Source organism: Canis aureus, chromosome 15 (assembly GCF_053574225.1).
Source record: "Canis aureus isolate CA01 chromosome 15, VMU_Caureus_v.1.0, whole genome shotgun sequence".
In the NCBI taxonomy this organism is placed as follows: Eukaryota; Metazoa; Chordata; class Mammalia; order Carnivora; family Canidae; genus Canis; species Canis aureus.
In genome coordinates, this window is record NC_135625.1 from 23144622 (window position 1) to 23161736 (window position 17115).

The 17115-nt window shown below is 35.7% G+C and overlaps 1 long non-coding RNA gene across 4 annotated transcripts in view; it reads left to right on the forward strand.

The window, feature by feature from the left end:
* Positions 1-17115, forward strand: part of LOC144283970 (uncharacterized) — a 28118-nt gene that overhangs the window by 922 nt on the left and 10081 nt on the right. The window contains exons 1-2 of one of the 4 annotated variants that reach the window (XR_013352451.1): positions 4135-4262; positions 15672-15810. This is a non-coding gene — a long non-coding RNA (uncharacterized LOC144283970). Of the gene's footprint in view, positions 1-4134; positions 4263-4638; positions 5155-7631; positions 7893-15671; positions 15811-17115 lie in introns of those variants that run through there. The other 3 variants (XR_013352452.1, XR_013352453.1, XR_013352450.1) reach the window with 3 other exon arrangements.

A 17115-nucleotide genomic window follows, 5' to 3' on the forward strand; every position in this document is an offset into this window, starting at 1 on the left:
AAAGGCTGTTACTGTAATTCTCATTCAGAGTTGCTCTCAGAGGATTGTCTCAGCTGATCAGACAGGGTGAGTCAGATAATCTCAAGGAAAAGAGAAAGGAAATACCACCCACTGACTCCTAGAAAGTCTCATATGAAAGGTTGCTCTCTCTGGCCCTTGAATCAGGGTGGGGGCCACAGCAGATCTTTGTCTTTACATTTACTGGGCAGGAAATATTACTCCTGTTTCCTCAGTCCAGACTGCATGTCCTCCCAGATTTTCCATTTTAGAAGACAAGGTGTCCAGGAGTACCAAATATGGCCAGCAGTTGCTCCTGTCCCCCCCAAAACCTGAGTGATCCCTGAGATTAAGCAGGACTCTGATGGCAGTTTGGAGTTGAGTCAGGTGGAAAAGTAGTAAAACCTGTCGCGAGGAAACATGCCAAAGCCTTTTGCTTGTTCTGACTTTCGATCCCTCGCATCTGAGCTCATGTTGCCAACTGTCCAGACTCGTAAGTGAAAAATTCAGACATGAAAATTCTTTTCATACAAAATCAAAATCTAGAAGGAGCATACCTTTCCTTTCTTTTCAGACACTTAATCTGTAAAGTCTCAAGTATATCTCCCAATCCCCAGTTCCCATTTTTTGAGGTAGACAGTGTATTGGTTAAGAGGTTATGCTCTGAAGGGAAATGGTCAGGATTAGGATTTCACTCAATGCTACACTTAATACTCTTACTTTACCTCACTTAACACGATTAATTCTATAAGCTAGAATTTCCCACTCAATGAAATGAAGACTAGTGTCTATACTATGAAATGGTAATCAAAATAAATAATATGATATATAGAAGCCTCTGATACAGCCCAGGATTAGCAGTCAATAGATTTTACTTACACTAAAAAAAAAAAAAAAAAAAAAAAAAAGGGAAGATTTATTTTTTAACTAAAAGCTTAATGAGTAATTTCGTTGTCATTTTTTTCTTATCCTGGATATAACATAAGCACGTACAGAAACAAAAATAAAACAAAGTATGCTTAACATAGGAGCCTGATTTTATTAAAAATTTTTTCAGCAGAATATTTTTCCTCCATGCATTTTAAAAAATAAATGAATACATACATCAAAATGCATGTAAGATTTTGTATCAGTTTTATGTACAGCTTTATCATGAGCATCTTCTCGTGTGCTACAAAGTTGTAATCACCAATATTATTAATGGCTACTTTATAAGCCACTAAATGGGTCATTTTAGAAATACCTAATCACTCCCAATTGTTTATATAAGTTGTTTCCAGGGTCTAAAAACAGAAAGTAGAGCCAGTGATTAATATTTTTCTGCAGATAGCTTTTTCGAAATATTTTCATATTTCCTACATTTATCTTTAAATTCATATGGTAAATTTCAAGAAGAGGGATTACTTAGTCACAGGCAAGCATTTTTAAGGCTTTTGATGGTTGCTGCCAATTGTTTTCTGAGTCAGTTCTGAGGCAGTGTATGAAAATATCAGTCATGTACTGTCTTACCACCATCAGATTTATTCTAGCTTTAATCCCAAAATAAGTTAATGGCATTAATCAGCATCTTTGCTTTAAATATTTATCTGCTTTTGTCTGTCTTCATTCAAAGTCAATTAGAGAAAGAAATAGAGAAAATTATTAAGTATTTATTAAGTTAAAACTCCTTAATATAATAAATAAATAAATAAATATTGGAGAAGCTCTTTCGACCTAAGCCTAAATCTTAACTGGCATGAGAACTGCTGTCTTAATCTAGATAATATTTTGTTTCGGTTAATAGAACACACACAGGTAGAGATAAGCCTTTTTTCCCTTCAATAAAAGCTTGCTATACCCTAAATTCCACATCACTGGGCCATCTTTATCATTGTTTTTTCTATGAGACCAAGTACACGTGATATGCACAATTAGAGTATCCCCAAAGACTTAGCTTGACCTTGGAAGGAAATTCGTAATAGCAAATTTTAAACTCAGAGATGAAGCCACCTTGCTGAAATGGCTTTAGTATAAGGAATGATAACCTATAAGTCCTATGATTTGGATGCCCCTCATTGTTGCTTCTATTTGCTGTGTGCTCACTGTGGTAGAACTCTAATACCTCTGAGAATATTTCTGGAAAGTATATATTTATTTGTTGCCACATTTGATCAATGAAGGATGCATTGTGTCTCTAGTATGATGTAGTCATCAAGGATAAACCAATAAATAGAACTAGTCTCTGCCCTGAAAGAATTCACCCACTTATGTATGGGTTGGCATGAAGTAAGTGTGAGTTACAGTCCGCATGGGACAGTGTCAATCATGGGATACTTCTTAGGTATCAGTGTGATTTTTCATCTTCAAACATACACTCTTTCATTTCTTGCTTAAATGGACCATCTATTAAAGAAATGCATTTCATTCAATTCTTCCTGCATTTCATTCAATTCATCCATACATGATTTCAGATTCTTCATAAATTACCTAGCCTCCTAATATCAACAAATATTGATACTTCCCTGTCCTCTCTTAGACTGTGTGAGCTAATTTCTCTTGATGTATTAGGTGTGATGTATTAGGTGTGCCTGTTAAATTCTGGGCTACTACTATTGGAGCAATTGAATAGATAAACATAGTGAAAGCATTCAAGATAGGTATGAAAATATTAATATTGGTGCCTACCCATGGAATTTTTGTGAGGACTGAAAGAATGAATATATATCCATAGATTATCTGATTATCTATATATCTATATCTATGTAATTTAACATGATTTTGACCCACTGGTGAAACAAATATCACGTAGAAGTAGTAATAGCAGATATGATCTTCATCGTCAACATCAAGATTACAGGATCACTACAGCCACTTTGAAAAGCAGTTGGGCTTTTTTTTTTTTTCAAAATATTAAACATAAAACTATCATATTACACACTAATTCCACTTCTAGGTATCTACCCAAGAAAAATGAAACATATATCCGCACAAAGACTTACACATAAAGGTTCATAGTAACATTATTCATAATTGCCAAAACCTGGAAACAACCTAACTATCCATCAATTGGTGAGTGGATAAGCAAAATGTGGAATGTCCACACGATGGAATATTATTGAATAATAAAAAAAAGAATGAGCTACAGATGCATGCTACCCCATACATGAACCTCAAAAACATGCTATGTGAAAGAACTCAGAGACAAGAGATTAAAAGACTTATGATTCCACTTATATGAAAAGTCCAGAAATGGCAAATTTATAAAAATAGATAGTATATTAGTGATTACCTGGGTTTGAGGGTGGGAAGAAGGATTAACTGTAAATTAGCAGGAGGGATTTTAGGTGGGATAAAGAAATGTCCTAAAACTGACTTTGGTGATGTTAATGCTACTTGTCAGTGACCAAAAATCATCAAATTGTATATCTGAAATGGGTAAAGTTTATAATATACAAAATATACCACAATAAAGTTCTTTAAAAAATTATAGAGTAGCAGAACTAGGGCCAATGTATGCCAAATTTATCATTGTCTCTTTTATATATTTAGAGAAGTTATGTCCACTATAATCGCATTTACACTGTCAAATTTAGGACTACAAAATTATGTAATCCAGTAGACTACCTCAACCTAACCAAAATGCATAATTTAGGCTTTACGTGATTTTCGGATTCTGAATGACATATTTACTTGTTAACTGTTTCCTAGATCACAGAAAGCTATATTCCACCCACAAATATGGTGGTAATCACATAATCTGTAGCACAAATGATCCAGTCCTTCTTCAACACATATACATACAGGCACATAAGACAGCCAGAAAAAAAATTAGGTATAACCTTTCTCTAATCACATAGCATCTCCACCATGGGATTCTCCTGCCCCATAAAGGAGCCAGCCCAAGCCAAGCTCCTCAAATCTGGTGTCCAATAAAACTCACTCAGCATTGGTGGTTTTTCTCTTTGGCATCAACCTTTACTTGTTCCAAAATCATTCTCGTTCTAATCCTCTCTCAGTCCTGAGTCTGATGTGCTCAGCTCTGAACTCCCAACTCAGAGACCTCCCCTCCCCCAATCTTGAATCCTGACCGTGCACTTATGGCTTAAGATCACCCTCCCTCACTTTGAATTGCTTGTCTCCTGTATGTCTGTCTCTGGTAGAAATCCGCAGCTCTGGTCACTTCATAGGCCATCCTGACCCAGGTCTTCTGGCTCTGCCCCCGCTCCTGTCCCACCACCTCTTAGCCCCTTCAAAGAAGAAATCACCTTTTCTTTTCCACACACAAGGTATTTCATCTGCACATTTACTATTAAGCATGATGTTTTCTACCATGTATTAAATCTTGTTATTTGTGTAATGTCTTAATTCCAACTGCTTCATCCTTACTGGATGTTCCCCCAGCATTCAATACTGAGCTTAGCTCACAGGGAAAAAAAATGTATTTTCAGATGTGCGTTGATTGATAGAATTATCTGTTATGATTATTTGAATGGGTTGGCTCTGTGGGTCATTCTTTTTTTTTTTTTTTTTTTTTTTTTAAATATGTTGGGAGAAGCATGGTGATTGCTGACAATCATTTTATCAATTTATTTTTTTTTCTTTTTTTATTTATGATAGGCACAGAGAGAGAGAGAGGCAGAGACACAGGCAAAGGAAGAAGCAGGCTCCATGCACCGGGAGCCCGACGTGGGATTCGATCCCGGGTCTCCAGGATCACGCCCTGGGCCAAAGGCAGGCGCCCAACCGCTGCACCACCCAGGGATCCCTCTGTGGGTCATTCTTGTTGCCACCAGTACGGTGTGCATGGCTGCTTCATCTACTGCTGGAAAAAGTTGCTTTCTTGTCTCTTTAAGGCATTTCAAAAGTGTGAAAAGACTGAATTGATCCCCAAGTTTTAAACAAATGAGAGAAAAGTTAAGCACTTTAGTGGCTTTATTAATGTTAATTTTTTTAAAAATCAAGCTATTTTTTAGGTTGTTAAGAAATGGATCTTTAGGGTTTTTGCAAAAGGATTGCCTGGTTAGAAAAAGATTAGAAAGTCAGTCTCAGGCAGCAGTGTATAGAGATACAGAACACTTCACCTAGAGGAAAGAAAAAGCCAGCATCCCCCCTTCATCTCCATTGTGTTATTCCTTAATGCTTCACTTGGCAGGACAAAGGAAGTCTGATGTCTCAGAGGTGAGTTGCAAAGTGGCCAAACCACTCTTCAATGCACTATAGCTTGACATAATATTTGCTGCCAGCTTTTTGTTTAAAAATGCCATCAGTTTAACATTAACTGAAAAAGTAATTATTCTCCAGTTTCACTGAGCTATTAAGGGAAAAAAAAAGTTCATTGAAACGCTAGGAGATGAAATACAGTGCTTTCAGGACCTGTTGGAAGCCTTTCAACATTTGAGCAGAAAAAAAGCATAAATTTATTTTTTAAGAAGGAGATTTAGGAACTTTACTGAATGGAAAGTGAGAAAATTAATCTAAATCTCGGGAAAGATAGTTCGGATCAACAAAATTCTTCAAACCCTGCTTTAATCATTTTCTTTCTATATATTCCAGACACTCCATTCATTTACTACTAAGGAATCCTTGGTTTAGGGACATGCGCACATGTACTTAAATCAAAGAAACTTCAAATTAGTTTCAACTATGAAATGTTATAAATTACATTAATGACTAAACATCTCTTTATACCCAGTCACCAAATGTTATCGAGCATATAATAAGCCCGGAGAGGGTAAGAGTGTGTGGGCACAGAAGGGAGAAATGAAAGAAATAGCACAAGAGATCTCTACTTGGAATACTATTCTCAGTTTAGTTATGAAGAACAAACATATCATCCAAATAACAATTGAGGAAAGTCTTGCCAATGTATGTGTAAAAGCTGAGTTTATATAAATTTGAGAAAAAAAGGATAAGGAGTAGAGAGATATCGCAAGGTTATGGAGATTGCAGACTGCCTTCAGAGACATGAAATTTAAAAACAAGAAAATATGGGGGCGATTGGATGGCTCAGTGGGTTAAGCATCTGCCTTCAACTCAGGTCATGATCCTGGGGTCCTAGGATCTAGCCCCACCTCTGGCATCCTGCTCAGCTGGGAGCCTGCTTCTCCTCTCCCTGCCTGCCCCTCTGCCTACTTGTGCTCTCTTTCTCTGTTAAATAAATAAATAAAATCTTTACCAAAAATAAATAGATAGATAGATAGATGATAGATAGATAAATAGATAGATAGATAGATAGATAGATAGATAGATAGATAGATAGAGCCGGGGACTCTGCATCTTATTTGTTAGGCAACTTTAAACAATTCTTTTCTTTGAACTACAGCTAAGTAGAGCTAAAAGTGCTTTACAAAATGTAAAAGATAGCTCAAATGTTAGTGATTATTTAGAGATTACCTCCTGCAGCTTTAAGCAGAAAAGAATTCTGTTTGAGTGAATTATAAGAGTGTAACTATACATTTAATGCTAACATCTTCCTGACATTTTTTATGAAACATTTTAATTCATGTTTCACTTCTGTGTGTTACTCAGTAATTTTAAGATGTATGATGAAAAAGAAAAGAAAAAGGTCCAACTGAAAGAATGTTGCTAAATGAATTGATCGTGATACTGCCTCATTTTTATAATTGAAGAAAAAAGGAAAAAAGTAAAACAATCTTAACACTCATCCTTGGCTGCTTGAAAGCTAATTAAATATAAAACTGTTTAGCTACCATAGAAGATAATATTTTAATCTATTGAAAACTATTACAGTAGAGAAGTTTTAATTTAAAAGTCCAGAAAGTAGTAGTCAGCATCATAGTATTGTTTTTTTCTGCAGTTTTAGATTTCATTTGCTGAAAAAATGAAGAAAATAAGGTATACAGTAAAAAAGAGAATATATTTCATAAGATGATTTATCTTAAAATATTTTATTGGCATAATTAAAGCAGAGAGTTTGTGAATAAGAGAGCCAGCATAAACTGATGGTTTTTCAGTTAGACTATTTTTAACAACTGCTATTTATTCTGGGAACACATAAAAGTAACAGATCTGAACAACACAAAGAACTTTGAAACCTTATGTGTTACAAGATAAATATGGGAAAGGAACTAAAATATAAATGAAAATGTAATTCTTGGGGGAACCTCCCTTCCTTTGCCCAACTTTGTCCTTACATTTCACCAACCTCTTAAGGAAAAACATTTCTTTATTGCTTTCTAATCTCAACATCTTGACTTCTTGTCTTGATATTGTTTCCTAGAAGAATTAGAGGGAAAGGTAAGGATAACCATAAAATAAACTTTTCTTTAGATATAATTATTTTCATATTTTCCATTTATAACAGAATTAATAGAAAGGCAATAAAATATAGTCATGAAACTAGCACAAACACCAGCATACAAGAAGCATGGGTCAGTATACAGTAGCAAAATGCAATGTACAAATAATACCATATATATTACAATCCCATACAGTTTAGTGGTCATTCCGCTCACAGGGCATGGCACTATTTCCAAAGGCAACTTGAAAATAATAGACAAAAAGCAAAGACATGCCCTGTGAAGGCCTTAAATGTGAGGATCCAGTTACAGAGTTTTGAGAAGTAGATCCTCTTGATATCAATGGACTATTCAGGGTTGACACACTCTCAAATGCGTCTTCCAGGTCTTTCCATTTGTAGCATAGCCAAGATAGATTTCACTAATTACTTCAATTATTCACCCTTCTGCATTTCCACCTTCCCTGCACTGTGACTTTGCAATTCCTTACACAGTAGATGATTCAATTCAACAATAGAATCAGCTCTAGCTGCTAGAATGAGATGGAACTGACACTGTGCCTGCATGTTTCTCCTTGCTCTTTTGTGTTTCCACTTCAGCCAGTCCTTGGGTCCCAAGAGGAGGATTAACAGACTCATAGAAAAGATCCCCACTCAGGTATTCCAACCCAACCAAGCTGGCCAACCTTGGGCCCGTTTGCATATATGTGAGCTAAACTAGAACCTTCCTTCCTGGTCTCATCTGGATCCACCAATCCTGCAAACTAGTAAGAAAAAAAAATGTTTAAACCCATTGAGTTTGAGTGCTTGTCACATAGCATTTTGTGTATGTGTGACAACATGCAACTAGTATGAGGTAGCTGATCTCAAAATAGTGGTCTTTCCTATTTCTAGGGCCTCTTTAGAAAAATTCATGCTGTTAGCACATGTAAGATGACATGGAAGGGAGGGGTACCTGGGTGGCTCAGTGAGTTAAGTGTCTGCCTTTGGCTCAAGTCATGATATCAGAATCCTGGGATGGAGCCCTGCATCAAGCTCCCTGCTCAGTGGGGAGTCTGCTTCTTCCCCTCCCTCTGCCCTTCCTTCCACCCCATGCTTGCTTGCTCTCTCTCTCTCTCCCCCATATTAAATAAAATCTTAAGAAAAAAAAAAAAAAGAGTATCTGCTGGACTTTTGCTTTAAAAAAAATGAGCATGAGTCATGCTTAATCTCAAGATACAGTACAAATGTGATTGAATGAATTGATCAAATGCAGAATAGAAAAGAATTAATTCTCTGTTTTGCATCAATAAAAATATAAGAAAGTCTCCAATTTCCATATTCTCTGAAACAATATATTTTTTGTTGTTATGACTTTGCAAATGATATATTTATATTTATTCTGCTCATTGAATTATCTCCTCTAGGGGGGGCCTGGCTGACTCAGTCAGTGGTTGAGCTTCTACCTTCAGCTCAGGGTGTGATCCCAGGGTCCGGGATTGAGTTCCACATCGGGCTCCCTGCATGAAGCTTGCTTATCCCTCTGCCTGTGTCTCTGCCTTTCTCTGTGGGTCTCTCATGAATAAATAAATAAAATTTAAAGAAAAAGAATTATCTCCTCTCTGAAAATATATTTGGAATAAAATCCATGTCTCTGTTCAATGTCTTCAGCACATCTCCATGTGTGTAAATGGATGTACAGTTTTTATTTCATAGTGGAAATATCAACCACAACCATCTGAAAATTATAAAGAGCTTTAAGATGATATAGTGATTAATTTTTCTCTTAAGAAAACTTAATGTAAACTTGTCCTTAATTTGATGGGTGGGAAAGAACAAATTATGTTTCTCTCTTTTGTTCCTGCCTCCTTCAATGTCCTTTCCTTTCTTTTCATCTGTCTCTCTCTAACCAAATTTTGTGAGCCAAAATTGGCAAGCACACTCAGCAATTGTTAAGATGTCAATGTACATTTAACCCTCAAAGGAAATATCAAAAGGTTATACTAAATTTGTTACAATGACTCAATCCATATTCCTTTGGTTTAATTAGCTAAGCCCCAAGTCAGAAAGTGTAAAAAAAGTAAAAGTATTGTTCAATTACTTTGGCAATTACTTTGCACTTGTTATCTCTCTCTAACACTGTCTCAAGTCTCTCCCTCTCATTCCAATCATACTCCATCTTTTTTTACCTTGAATATTCTTTCTCAAATATACTTCCATACAAATTCTAATAAACATATGTAGATATGAGCCTATAGTGCATGAAGGTGCCCCTTACAGCACTTAGCACAAATGAGACTTTTAATAAGTGCTTGTTCTACTATGAATGAATGTTGTCTTGGTAGATGATTGGCCTAGAATTCATTTTGAAAGTCTTTGTGTTGCCAAGGTTAATACTCTCCTATTCACAAACTTCTTCAAAACATGATAAATAGCATCAAATACATCAAAGTTTTAAGGTGCTGCATCTAAAAGTGTAGTCTGTATTTGTTAAAGTCTTAGTAAAATTTCAAAACAAAAAATACTAAGAATAATAGAATCACTACTATATTTCAAAAAGGAATCTCAATGTATAGCTATGCATTCCTCAACTTTGTAAGAGCAACAGAATTCCATAGACATTCTACAAAACTTTTTCTTTTGTAATATCAGCCAAATAATTTGTAATATTGATATTTTTACTTGTTTCCGCTATTTGAGAACACACATCTCATCTTTCTGATCTTAAGTTCTTAAAAACATAGAAGCTCTCCAACCCTGTGAAAATGTGCCAGATAGAAGACAAAATTCTATTGTGTGCTGTATGCTTAACACTGAAACTTGAAATTAATAACACCTCTACTTGAATAAAATGAAGCCTATCCAACGAAGAACACTTGAGTATTATACGAACAGCGTCATGGAAACACCAAAGACCTTAGAAAAGCTAATAGGGCTAGTGCTGACAACATAGTATCACACAGTAGCTATGAGAATCCCAAGGTTCTCATGTCATTGAAGAAGCACCTCCATGAATACAGCTGAAATGGTCAAGTGACCAGCATTCCTTCAGGAGGTGGAGGTAAACTACCTGAAGGGTATTGAAGTTTCTCCAATTTTTACCTATATATTTCTTATAGTTTTTCTTTCCAAATAGAAATATTCAAGTTATAGAAGAAGCAAGAATTAAGCAAGTTATTGAATGAAACCTAAGCAGATGTATTTTAGCAAACAATGGATTTGTTGTTGAGATACTACTTGTAGAATCATAAAGGTTTTAAATTTTTGTTATTGTTTATTAGCTATAATCCTGTTTTTTTCTCTCTTTTTAGTGGTTGCTGTAAGATTTACAATATGCATTTTTATCTTCTCACAGCATAACTTTAAATAAAATTCTAACACTTTGCATAGAACATAAGAATCTCATGGAATTTAACCATTCCAGCCCTCTAACTTCATCACTTGGGCTATGTTTTCATACTTTTCTTTGTATTTTAGAAAGCCCCAAATATGTTGTTACTATCGTTATTTTTAAATCCACTTTATAAAGACATTTTAAAAACAAAAGAGTATTTTATATTTCTGTCATTCTTCATTCACCTGTACAGAATTAATTTTTCATCCAGTATGATTTTCCTTTAGCCTGAAGAACTTCCTGTAACATTTCTTACAGGGCTGGTCAACTGGTCGCTGGTTCTCTCAGTTCTTTTTTGAAAATGTCTTTAGTTCACCTTCAGTTTATTTTTTTTTTACCTTCAGTTTTGAAGAATATTTTTGATATAGAATTCTAGATTGAGAGGGTCTTTTGCTCTTGTTGTTTTTCAGTACTTTAAAAATGTATTGTTTTCTAGCTTTCATTGTTTCTGACCAAAATTTAGCAACATTTCTTATCTTTGTTTTTCTTTGATCTCTGTTTCAAGAATTTCTCGTTATAGTCGGTTTTCCATAGTTTGGTTAAAATACACATGGATGTATTTTCCTTCGTGTTTATCTTGCTTGGTGTTTACAGAGTTCCTTGGAACTACAGACTATATTTCTTCTTCAGAAAATAATATCATGAGGAGCTGAGGTATTAACAATAGTGGGAAGCTGTTATGACTCCTATGGCTGTAGAGATAGTGGAAAGAAGTAGTATTTCTAGAAGCAGAATCAGAGTGGGGTTTCCTGGAAGGAACAGGGCTCATCAAAGAAGAATAACTGTGAGAGAAATACTTTGGTTTATCCACACCTCCTACTCTCTGCCAGTACCTCCTATATGCTGAACTTACCCAGAAGTCAGACAGCAAGAGAGCCTGAGGAAGTGTTTAGCCCTACCATGCAGAATATGAGAAAATTGGAAACAGAGCTGAGAGCAAATTAGTAGTTGACCCTCACAGAAGGGTTTTGTTCTCTTCCTCACTCTGGAATTCATATCACTTAGAAGAAAACTTGGGCATGTCGCTGATGAATTAATGAATGAATGAGTAAGTGTATAGATGAATGAATAAAAGATAATGTCACAACTCATGTTTTATTATTGAGGAAATTGAAGCAGATGCTTCACAATACTCAAGAAGTTAGTGGAAGAATTAGGACTTAAAATTAGGTTCTCTGACTAATATTTCAACATAGCAACTGCCTCTAATTTCTGTAAATTGAATTGTACTCTGAATGTCTATGAGAACACTTCTTGTAAAGACACTCTGTATGGACTCTTTCTGTAAAACTGAAAATCCTTCACTTAGGTAGATTTTTTTTTCTAGATCTTTGTTAGGTAGATTTTTCAAGTTTCAGTTTCTCTCCAAGCTTCCTGGATTATTCCTATCACTATGAGGTTTTATATAACAACGCTATTTTAAAAGTACAGAGCATTCCAAAAGAGTAGCTGTATTTCATTTTGGTAAAAGAATCAGCACAATGTGAAGTAAAGAACTTGGCTTTTGATATCAGGTAGGATTAAATTCTGATCCAGGATTTGCAACTTAATAGCTGTCGACCTTACACAAAACATTTAACTTCGTTGGTCCCTGGTATCTTCTCTGTAAATTGAGGACAATATCTACTCCAATCACAGAACTATAAGAGCAAAATTCAGCGATGCATACGCTGTGGAAATACATGGGCTACCATGGTCAGCTGTGAATCAGCCTTTCTGCAGATCAGTGTTTATTGCTCAGATAAAATCCAGTTCCATGGTTGTGATAGGTGGGAGTGACTACAGATAGTACTATGGGTTGGAAAGTAAGAGGCCGAGACAATAAAGACTTCATTGTCATATGAGAGTGAGTGAAAACAATAATGCTAATAGCAGATAAAAGCCCTGCAAAAGGTTGATAGGAGTCAGTAAGAAAGCACCTGAGATCAATTTATCCCTATCTTGTATTTCCTACACTAATCATTTTCTTTGGTGAGGACAATCAGATAATTTTTAACCAGACTAGCATCACGGTAAGAGAACTATCGAGATACTTCCAATGTGTATTCTTGGTACCACATGCTTTTAAAAGCTACATGGCTTTTTAAACAGTTTTCTTGAGATATAATTAACCTGTTGCACAATTCACCCATTTAAATTCCCAATTCCATGGCTGGCTTTTAGTGGACACACTAAGTTGTGCATCTGTCACCACAATCAGTTTTAGAATAGTCTCATTACCTCAAAAAGAAATCTTCTACGTTCTTTAGCCATGACTCTGGGCAAACCCTCCTCCACTTTATGTCTCTATAGATTTCCCTATTCAGAACATTGCACATAAATGGAATTGTACAGCCTTGTAGTGTTTTGCGTCTGCTACCTTTCACTTAGCATGACGCATTTGAGGTGCCCCATGCTGTAGCACATGCCAGTACTTCATTCACTTTCATAGTTGAATTGGCTATATATTTTTTAAGCATTCCACCTCAGTGCTGCTTGAATTGCCACTGGATTTACCTATACTGACATCTGAGTATTAAAGATGAAAAGAATCTTGAAGATCATTAATTCTACCACCTTTTAAATTTGAAGAAAGGGAAGTTTGGATTGTTTGAGTGTCTAGCGTTACACTTTTACCTGTGTCCAGCTTCTGCCCCATTATTCAACAAGGCTGGCATCCTATAGGATCTACTCCAAAATAATAGTAATATTTTGGATAGTATCATTTTCAGATAGCACATAGTCTATGAGATGCTTTTATATACATGAACTCATAGTCTGAACACAAAATGTGTTCTGGTAAATAGTAAGAGCGCTGGATACTTGAAGCATACATTACTGATCAAAATCATCAGATGAAAATTGGACATATCCTAAAAGGGCTCCCCAAATAGCCTTTGGAAATGACAAATGTAAAATGCTGGCAGAGTCTCACTGACTAGGTAGTGAATTCCAAATACTGTGACTTTCTGTTCTTACGCATAAAAACAACAGATGTAAAAACCTAAGACCATCTTGATGGCAATGAAGAAGCATGTCTATGTTGACAAAGTGGTTCTGCTTCAGAGCTGTTAGAACGTAGATGCTCTGAGCTAAAACATGTCTTCTCCTTTCCTCCCCAAAACGTATCATAAATATTCTGGGACCTTTTATACCAAAGCAACCCAGAATGTATGTTTATACGCAATTTCAGAAGATTGAAATGTAGTAATTTAATATCAGTACTAATGGAATATAGTTTAAATCAAATGCTATTGGTTCTGTTATTTAGTTCAAAATGAGTAACCTTAGTTTGAATAATAGTGAAGACCTTTCAAACCCAAAGCTTAAAATCTTATTTCCTTCCTTAAACTTCATGTTTTCTTCAGTGCAATATTTGCATGACTTATTATGCCATCACTGAGCTGCGCCCTGACCTCATTAACATTCTTATCTCTCTGAAAAAAATGTTGTAAGAGATCTGTCTGGTTATTATCTCTGCCACCTACGATTTAAAGTTTGGCTATTTTTTCCAAAGATATCTGCCTTAAAATATCTAAGGCTTATACACCTCAGCTACTTCCCCAAATGTGCGGGGTTCTGATGTGTGAGATCCACTCAATGTTTTCTTTTTCATACTTCATGATTCTTCACACAGGAAATGGCCCAAAGCAATAACTGTGTTTAAAAAAACAAAACAAAACCAAAAACCCAAAAAACTAACCCATAAAATTGTAGAACCATAACAGTAGGATATACAATAGGATATAGCAGAGAAGAGGTCCTGGTTTATTCCTCTGTTTTGATATGTGTGAAATTGATTTTTGCAAAGAGAAAATTGTCAGATTATTATACTATTTATGGAATGTTTGGTATACTAATTATGGATTTGAAAATTAAATGGTTGCATTTTCAAATAATAGAGCAGCATGGAAACTGTGAAATGATGAAAAGCCATATACTAAACAATTTTTAAGATATATCAGGAAACATAATTTCTTAAGTAATAATTTATGATTGAAATATTACTTCTAATTATATGTTTTATGAGCTCTTCAAGTGTATAGTAATGATCCAGCAGCTCTGTTCTCTCCCAAATAGCTCCATTTCTACTCTAACTTATAAGAAATAATGTGAAGTCTTTTTTTAATAACGTTTAATTTTTTTTTATTTAAATTCAACTTACCAATGTATAGTATAATGCCCAGTGCTCATCACATCACATGCCCTCCTTAATGCCCATCACCCAGTTATCCCATCCCTTCACCCCTCTCCCCTCCAGAGACCCAGTTTATTTCCCAGAGTTAACAGTCTCTCATGTTTTGCCTTCCCCTCTAATTTTTCCCCATTCAGTTTCCCCTCCTTCCCTTATCGTCTCTTGCACTATTTCTTATATTCCACATATGGTGAAACCATATGATAATTGTCTTTTTCTGATTAACTTATTTCACTCAGCATAATACCCTCCAGTTCCATCCACATCAATGTAAATAGTAGATATTCATCCTTTCTGATGCTTGATTAATATTCCATTAATAACATGAAAACTTAATGAGGATTTAAAACACCATTTGGTTTGAAAATTTGTCTTGCTCATGGAGTACTTATAACTCAACCAAAATGTTTAGTTCCCTTTACAACATTGCATATCAATGTGATAAGCCAACATGTAGGTAGGTTGTAGAATGGTTTGCACAGACATTGTTGTATCAAACGCACACACACGCTTGTGTATCTGTGTAAATGTGTATGCATCAGTATCCATATCCGTATCCGCATCTTCAATTTATCTTCTATCTATTGGGCTGACAAAACAGAGGAAAACATCCATGTTTCATTTCATTATTCTACTTTTGGGTGGCTGGGGATGGAGACAACCTAGCCTGGGAGTAAAACAACTAGGAGTTGTTTTCAATATCTGTTCTCTCCTTTTTCCTCATTAATAAACCCTGACTTTCCTATAGGCATATGTCTACTCAGCATAAAGACTGTATCTGTTTTTTTTTTTCCCTTGAAATCAATAGCAGTAATGTTTACAACTGCCAAAACCTGTGTTCTGAAAAAAGAAATATGCTCTTTCTTTCCTTTTTTCTTTCCTGTTGGCAGGAACACATATGCAATGGAAGAGACGGAGCGGCTCCTTCCTATTGCAGCATGGACACTATGTCTGAAGAGGTAAAGCAACAAAAGTTGAGGTTCCTGATGACTATGGAGCTCCCACAGCTATGTTGGACCAACTATAGTTGTGAGTAAACAAATATTGCCCCTTCACATCTAGTTGTTCAAATTTGGGGAGTCTTCCATAAATGCTTATTGGGTTCATCTCCTCTTTCACCTTTATGACTTAATTCCAGTACATTTAATTTCTCACCCAAGCTTTTATAATGATCTCAAAATTGCTCTTTCTATATCCAGTTCCTTCCTTCTGCTAGTGTCTTCTATATGTTGTCTTCAAAATAAACTATGTAAATTATGCACCTGGTCATAGAAAATAAGTAACAGGGTCAGGATTCTAACTCACTCTGTCTTGATACAGAGTTAGATACCTTAGAAACATGGTGGATAGCCAGGAAAAGAAATAGTAGATCCACTTAGAAGAGGTACATGCTAAGATCAAGTGGCAGATTAGAGGTAAAATAAATAAAATCTTTAGGGAAAAAATGGATGCTTAACCAACGGAGCCACCAGTTATTTATTTATTTGAGTGAGAAAGTGAGCAAGAGAGGAGAGAGCACACACCAGGGGAGGGGCAGAGGAAGAGGGAGGAGCAAACTCCCCACTGAGCAGGGAACCCGATGAGGTACTCAATCTCCCTGGGATCATGACCTGAGCTGAAGGCAGATGCTTAACCAACTAAGCCACCCACATGCCCAAGCATCCAAATCTTGATTCAGGCTCAGGTCATGATCTTAATATTGTGGGATTGAGCCCCACTTTGGGCTCCACACTCAGCAGGGAGTCTGCTTGAGATTCTCTCTCTCCCTCTCTGCTTACCCCTGCTTGTGCACACATATTCTCTCTCTCTCTCTCTCTCTCTCTAAAAAATAAGTAAAATCTTAAAAGAAAAATAATATAAGATATAAAAAGTAAATAATATTTCCAGCACCCCAAAACACTTCCTGTATAAAGCTATCTCTGACTAACATGCACCTATGCAAAATACTCCTGCTATAGAAGCTCTATGATGAGCAATAATTTTTGCTCAATTATTACCATGGTTTGCTCACATGTGCTGATCTTGTCTATTTTACTTACTTGAAAATTCTGTACCTCTCTGTAACAACCCACAATGTAGCAGTATATTAAAGAAAACACTAAATGAATATCCTTAATTGAATTTATTATCTTATAATTGATGTGGAGTTAAATTTATTTATTTATTTATTTATTTATTTATTTATTTATTTATTTTTTATGGGGATGCCTGGATGGCTCAGCTGTTGAGCATCTGCCTTGGGCTCAGGGTGTGATTCCGTGGTCTGGGTTCAAGTCACACATCAGGCTCCTTGCTGGAAGCCTGCTTCTCCCTCTGTCTGTGTCTCTTCCTCTC